Source organism: Lissotriton helveticus, chromosome 2_1 (assembly GCF_964261635.1).
Source record: "Lissotriton helveticus chromosome 2_1, aLisHel1.1, whole genome shotgun sequence".
NCBI classification, from domain to species: Eukaryota; Metazoa; Chordata; class Amphibia; order Caudata; family Salamandridae; genus Lissotriton; species Lissotriton helveticus.
The window spans coordinates 1,830,930,211-1,830,937,711 of record NC_136059.1 but is presented as its reverse complement, the minus strand read 5'-3'; positions in this window follow the sequence as shown (position 1 = coordinate 1,830,937,711).

The window sequence follows — 7,501 nt, the reverse complement described above, 5'->3', positions numbered from 1 at the left end:
CGATACCCATTGGTGGGGCAGCTTCAGACTTATCTCTAGCTCCAGGACTCCCTCACATGGGAACTTCCTTGAGGCCCTTTATGCTAGGCCGCCACAGGACTGCTTGGGCTGGGCGGGGCCTCTTGTAGGTCATGCAATGGGGTCACTGAGGATCTGCCAATAGGACCACATCCAAGTCGCTCATTTACCCACTAAGCCATAAAGGGTGGTTGTCTCAGGGTATGTATGCTCTTGCCATTATGACTCAGGTGCACAGGCGTCTTCCAGATAGTATTTGGATGACCAATCTCCCTCCATGACCTCAGTGGTTCTCGATGCCTGTCGCAGACCTTCTGCAGACTCATCTCTCATGATCGGATTCCCTCACACTGGAATTCCCTTAAGTGCCTTGTCAATGGATTGCCATGGGACTTTGTGGGCTGTGCAGGGCACAAAGAGGTCACTGCAGAACTCCCAACAGGGCCATGTGCAAGTCACTCGTGCAACTCCAAGGGTGGATAATACAGTGGGAGTGTATGCTCTCTGCAGCAGGTCTCAGGTACACAGGGTTTAACAGATGGTTTCTGGTTGGCTAGCCTCCAACAGCGCCTGGAATGCCTTGTTATTCCTCGGGTGTTTGCAGGCATAGGGCTCCACTCAAGATGTACTGTGCTCCTTACCTGGTTTTAGTATTGTATTGTATGCCAAATTAATAAAGCGCATTTTTCACCCAACGGGTATCTGGGCGCTGTAGCACGTGACATCAACACCCACAGATGGAAAAAGGGAGTGGATTGGCAGTAAACGTTCTCCAGCACGACAGGATCAGATTCTAGGGAACAGCCATGTTTTAACCTTTTTCCTTTACTGCTGGAGGTCCTGGGACTGTCTGACTTCTAATGGAAGTTTATTCCAGGGCTTTGCAGCGGCTGATTTTGCTCTTCGAAATCTAGAAACTCTCAACAAGTAAGCAGAAGACGAGCGAAGACACCTCGTCGGAATATACCAGGGAAATTTCTCCTGTAAAGGTTTGGGTCCCGAAACATGAAGGGCTTTAAACACTATGCAAAAAGATTTAAACTGAATTTTTTTGCAGTATTGCAAGCAAATGTAGCTCTGCAAGGGCCAAAGAGCCCGACGAGCGTCATGACTTCATCAAGGTCAACTTAGCCGTGAAGGTTTGGACCCTTGTATGGGCGAATTTTGCGAATCAGCGGTTCGCGAATTGGCGCGAAATTGCAAAAAAATCAGCGATTTTCCCCACGAAATCGCGTATCTTTTTGCGATTTTGCACCATACTTAACTGGAGTACTTTCTATTAGCTAATCAGTACATGCTACCTCGTTGGGTAAATGTATAGTGCTTTTCCTGCAGTACAGCTGCGTCGGGCCACAAGAGTTGCCTCCAGTGACCATGTGTGTGTACCTTTGCCATCGCACTGAAGGGCGCCGGGGTCCCTCGAGTGAGCTGTCCATCATAGTGTGTAAAGGGCGGGAAGACGGTGCACACCGCTAGTGTGTCGGGGGGCAAACGGGGGGGACTTCTTTGCGAGTTCACATGCCTCTTGTGTGTATAAAAGGTCAGGCACCGATCAGAGCAGGAGATGGGGAGAAAGAAGCTCCTGAGCACAGGAACTGCACAGGGATTGCACTCATGAAAGTCAAGGATGCAAAGGCCTCCATCAAGCATCATAGCTAATTTTCGACGGTAGATATGGGGAGAAAGCACACCTGCCCAGCCTCGACAAAGCGCGTGATTTTTTGGGGCTGATTAACTTTGCCATCACGCCTAAGGGCGCCGGGGTCCCTCGAGTGAGCTGTCCATCATAGTGTGTAAAGGCCGGGAAGACGGCGCACACCGCTAGTGTGTGGGGGGGCAAATGGGGGGGGGGCTTCTTTGCGAGTTCACATGCCTCTTCTTGTGTGTATAAAAGGTCAGGCACAGATCAGAGCTGCAGATGAGGAGAAAGACGCTACTGGTTACAGGAACTGCACGGGGATTGCACTTGTGAAAGTCAAGGATGCAAAGGCCTCCATCAAGCATCATAGCTAATTTTTGACTGTAGATATGGGGAGAAGTGAAAAGGAGGGTGGGTAACCCAATATATGGGGAGAAAGCACACCTGCCCAGCCTCGACAAAGCGCACGATTTTTTGGGGCTGATTAAGGAGTTACTGAACTTGACCTTCAACTCGGGTACCTGCTTTATCTATATCTGTAAGTGCTTCCTGTTCACGGAGCCTCGTTGTCTACTTTTAACTAGTCTCTGATCATGCTTCGAGGGTCAGAGCAGGGTCAGAGAATAGTTGCAAGTAGGCAATGAGGCGCCGCTCAGGAAGCCCCCACAGGGTTACATCAGGTGCCCAAGTTGAAGTTAATTTCTTTGTAACCATTTTGTAAATGGTTACAAAGAAACTAGCTTCAACTTGGGCACCTGCTGTAACCCTGTAAGTGCTTCCTGAGCAAAATTCGCCCCGCTTGCGAATTCGCTGATTTTGCCGTGATTTCGCGCAATTCGCGGATCGCGAAATCGCGGAAAATCCTCAAATTCCGCAAGCGGAATGAATTTTCCGCCAATACTTACCTTTGAAGATGTTCAATCAGGAATATTGGAGACTCCAGTAATAGAGCATTACCATAGTCCAACCTGCTAGGATGATACATCCAACTACCAAGGCTCTAGTCGTGGTAGGAAGAAGCAGGAGGATCTTCCTCAATGCTCTGATGAGGGAGAAACAGCTCCCCACCAATTTATTTACTTGTCCTTCCAAATTCTAATTAGCATCGAGCATTACTTCTAGATTCCGTACTGATTTAGCAGGAACAGAAGTGGGAGTTGTTGAAGAAGGCCAAAAATGATCAGGAAATGGGGAGGGAGCTTTCCCAACAGCACAGTAGAAGACTTTAGTCTTATCCGAGTTAAATTGTAGGGAGTTTGCCTTTAGGCAGAGAGCAGTGTCCTGCATGCAGGCATGGAAAAAAAAAGCTGAGCGTCATCAGCATAATTCTCCAATTTTACACCATGCATCTTTATAATATCAATCAGTGGTCTCATATAAATGTTAAACAAAATGGGGCTGATTGCAGATCCTTGAGGAACCCAAAGGTGGATGTTGGAAAACTCGTATTGATACGGAGGGAGGGAAACCGCCTGGCGTCTACCAGATAAGTAAGAACGGAACCAATCTAGAGCCTTGCCCCATACCCCACCCTCTCCTAGTCTGGTCAGCAGGTTATCATGGTTGACCGTGTCAAAAGCGGCGGTCAGGTCAAGCAGAATGAGAATGCCAGAATCTCCCACGCAGTCGAAGATCGTCCAACATGGTCACCAATAAAGTCTTTGTTCTAGTGATGCACTTGACAATAATGACACTCAATTATGACTGTCAGTGATAGACATGTCACACACCTTCCTCCTCTTCTTTCATATTCTTGTTTGCGATGTGGTACTGTTGCCTTGTGCCACACTCTTCTGCTCTAAGTGGAGGTTGAGTTGCTAGGTGGTAGCAACCTTATTGGTAAAAATGGTTTTATTAAAGTCATTTTACATAGTTTTTCTTTTTTCTTTTTTCCTTAGTTGTGTTTGGTCCTGATGAGAACCCCGGACCCAGTGGGGTTTGACATTTTTTTCCCCTTTAATCACCAAAACAAGCCTTATTCATTTATGCTCTTTTGATGCTTTTATGTATATAACTGTTATAACTTTACGAAAATTGGTGATTGATCTGTCACATGCATCTTAAGAAAAATTGTAATCAATCTTTTTGTTTTGGTGTGAACAAGGGCCACTGTATAGTAAAAGTCACGGTGGTCCTTAGGACTTTTTTGGAGTGTAGTGAGCATGGTGAGTGAATGTACGTAGAGTGAATGTGAGAATTTGAGTGAAATTTAGGGAATGCTTGGAGGAATGTAATGTAATGTGAATTATTTGTTTGTTCTTTTGTTATTATGATTGTATTGGTAGGATTTTTTTTCTTGATCTGTCAAACATGAATTCAATCCCCTTTTGATATTGAAATAAAGGCAATTGAAGAGCCTAAGGTTGCTTTGTTTGACTGTCTCAGCGTACCTTGATTCAAGCATTTGAATTAGTTATAAATATTGGCATTTTTGATTGTTGTTTACACTCTTCTGCTCATCACTGCCTCTTGTGATGTGGCATTTTGCAACTCTCTTCTCTTCCGCTTTCATCTTCTTCTTTGTAACATGGCAATGTGACATGTTGCCATGCACATCTCCTTGAGGTGGCATTGTGCCACTCTCTTCTCCTTGATGTGGCATTGTGCCACTCTCTTCTCCTCTCTGTGGCATTGTGCCACTATCTTCTCCTCAACTCTTCTGACAAGGTGATCTCTTCACAGGAGCCTCTCTGGTCACGTCCTGTTCATAGGACTGTTTTTTTTTTCCATTGTGGTCTCTCACAGGCCTGGTCCTGACAATAGGACTTGACACTATCATGCCCTTATGTACCTCTCACAGGTCCTGTCCCTCTATCAGGGATCTGCTTAGTGCTCTGCTTCATGGCCTCTCACAAGCACAGTGCTGAAATAGAACTTGACTCTTGCATTTCCTTATGGGCCTCTCTCAGGTGCTGTCCTTCTCTCAGGGATCTGCTCCACGGATAGAGGGTCACGTGGAGAAGTGTGGCTCACTGGTTAGAGGAGGCAGATCCGGACGCTGAGATCAGACCCGGGACCAGGGTTCAATTCCCGACGCGGCAGGGTCTTGAGCCCAAAATGTCCACGGACTCGGTAATTCTCGCTTCGGTGCCTACTCGAATCACAGGTTCACACTCTGCAACTCTGGGCAATAGCTTGCTTAATCTCCACTACGGCCCCCCTCGGCGGGATGCCTGGCTTTCACCTTGGGGATACCCAGTAGGGGCTATCTCACAGGGAAAAACCAGGACGGGTTCCCAATGCAAAGCGCTTTGAGACCTGGCGGTGATATTGCGCTATATAAAAACCCATCCATCCATCCCATCCTTCCTCCCTTCTTCACTCAAGGTCTTAGTGCTTGCACCTCAAGGCTACGCTGTTGCAGCAGTTGGTTCTGCCTAAGTGCAGGTGTCCTTGGCATGGTCGGCCACTCAGTGTAACATGCATAATGATGGGCCAAATGGTACCCATTCGCTACTGGGGTGCTTGACTGGTGTGACCTTTTCTTTTCTTTTTCTTTCTCTGAGGGCTCTATCATTTCCGGGAGTGTGGTACATGGTCCTTTTCTGCGGGGTACCTCATATATCAGGCTGATGCACCTTGAGCCTTCTCAAGCAGTCTGCTGTTCATTGGTTCATGCTGCTCTCTTCCTTGTTGCCTTCGTACCCACATGGCCTTGCCATCACTAGCTTGGCTGTACTTTTCTTAGCTGGGAAGCTTCGGGCATTTTAGGGCTCTTTGCTGTGTGGGGGTATGCAGATTCTTGTCCTTCAAAGGGAGGCAGCCCACTTGGGTGCCTATTGCACTCTTTTGACCAGTATTGTGCTGTGGCTGTTTGGGACACAGTTGCAAGAGTATTGTGGGAAATCTCTTCCTTCCGATGCTTGCTACTTGGGCACATGACAGCCTCACATGCAGGCTACTTTGCAATGACATCTTGCTTCTTCCTCTTTGTAGTAGAGTATCCTGATGCACACCACCTCTTCAGCCCTACAGCAGCAAGCAGGCAGCTCAGCACCTGTTGTTGCTCATTCTGGCATTGTCTCTATGCTTGCTGCCTGGGGCGAGTGCAGTGCAGGTCTCTCTTTTCCAAATGTTATGTTAAGCAGGGCCTTGCATATTCAGGGTTTGACCTTATGGAATGGCACGGAGCTGTCTTTCCCTCCTCTGCTGCAGTAATTTAAACATTCTTGCTCTATTGGCTGAGAGGTGGTCCCATGAGCAGCTGCCAGGCTGCGCCAGTCAATTCATGCACAGGCTGCGGTAGCCTTGCTAACACTGCAGTCCGTACTACTTCTCCTAGGTGCTGCAGTCTTGTTAGTGTCCACATTTCAACACAGCAGTGGCAGCCCTTCTGCACACAGAGGTCGTGGATGGGCTAAAGCAGCAGGCAGGGAAGTGAGCAGTCGGGGCAACCACATTCAAGTCATGCAGGTAGCTGCCACATTAACTGTAGGGCACAGCAACCTTCCCAGTGCGGCTGGCCGTTTCTATGTAAATTGCTTTCTTAACACTGGTGCTGTAATTGCAAATGGCCACTAAGTGGCACTGCAGTGCTCTTGTTCACAGACCGCCATAGTCTTCCCTCCGACTGTGCGGCTTGACAGTCGCTGGAGATGCGACTGTCCATCCTCACTGCGGGTACTTTCACTCACGGCACCCTGTATACTGGCAACGAGAGGAAAGGCAGCAGCCAACCACCTCAGCAGGTGTCAGTCATGCACCACTCGCCTTGTCAGAATGCGTCTTTTCCCTCCTTTTTGCCCAGAACCGATGGTGGCAGGGGGGCTGCTGACACGCACTTCAGCTTGTAGGGGGCACCTCAGGGACAGGATATGTGTCTGGCAGTGTGCATGGCTCTTACTTTCAAGATTCACTTGCTCGTCTCCCTTGCGAAGAACTTTGCCTGCTTCATTGTTGGTGCAGTCTTCTTTCTGCTCATGTGGGCACTGTCGGAATAGGGAGGCTTTTTGCCCAGAACCGATGGTGGCAGGGGGGCTGCTGACACGCACTTCAGCTTGTAGGGGGCACCTCAGGGACAGGATATGTGTCTGGCAGTGTGCATGGCTCTTACTTTCAAGATTCACTTGCTCGTCTCCCTTGCGAAGAACTTTGCCTGCTTCATTGTTGGTGCAGTCTTCTTTCTGCTCATGTGGGCACTGTCGGAATAGGGAGGCTTTTTGCCTCTTGATGGAGTGTCAGCTGCATGGAGGCACCTTGAGTGCGGTGCTAGATGTAATGCTTCCCCCTATTTCTTCTCCTAACACTCAAGTTTCAGGGCCAGTCGGTATTACAGCTGCAGGGGCAACAGCATGCGGGTGGCTGCAGTTGCCTCACTGGAGGACACCGGTGTATGCACTGGGTGGCTTTCTTCTTGCATCAGTTTCCGTCTTGCTGGCAGCAGGCATGGTGGGAGCCTATAGCTCAGGCTACACTGCATCCGACGACAAACTGTGAAACAGCTGTCAGCTTACAAGCAGGGCAGACGCGCTCATTGCCATTGTGTTGGCTTCGGCCCTAGGCCACATGCAGGTGGAATGACACAGAGGCACGTGTGCCTGGTCCCTTTTATTTGCAGGCCCACATTACTCGTGACGCCTGTGGTGGTTGGTTGTGGGGTGGGTATGGAATCTAGCCCTCAGGGAGTGGCTGGTGACAATGTATACTTATCAGAACACTAGATTGTGTCCTGCAGAACACTACAGTTAGTAAAAGCTATGGTTTCTGTGGTACCTAGGGAGAATTAAAAGTTACCCTCAGGAGAACCACCACCTTACGAGATTATGAAGATGATTAGGTACTTTAAATGCACCTGGATTTCAGATTGGAATAAATACACTTCCCATGATTAATGTTAGAAATTGG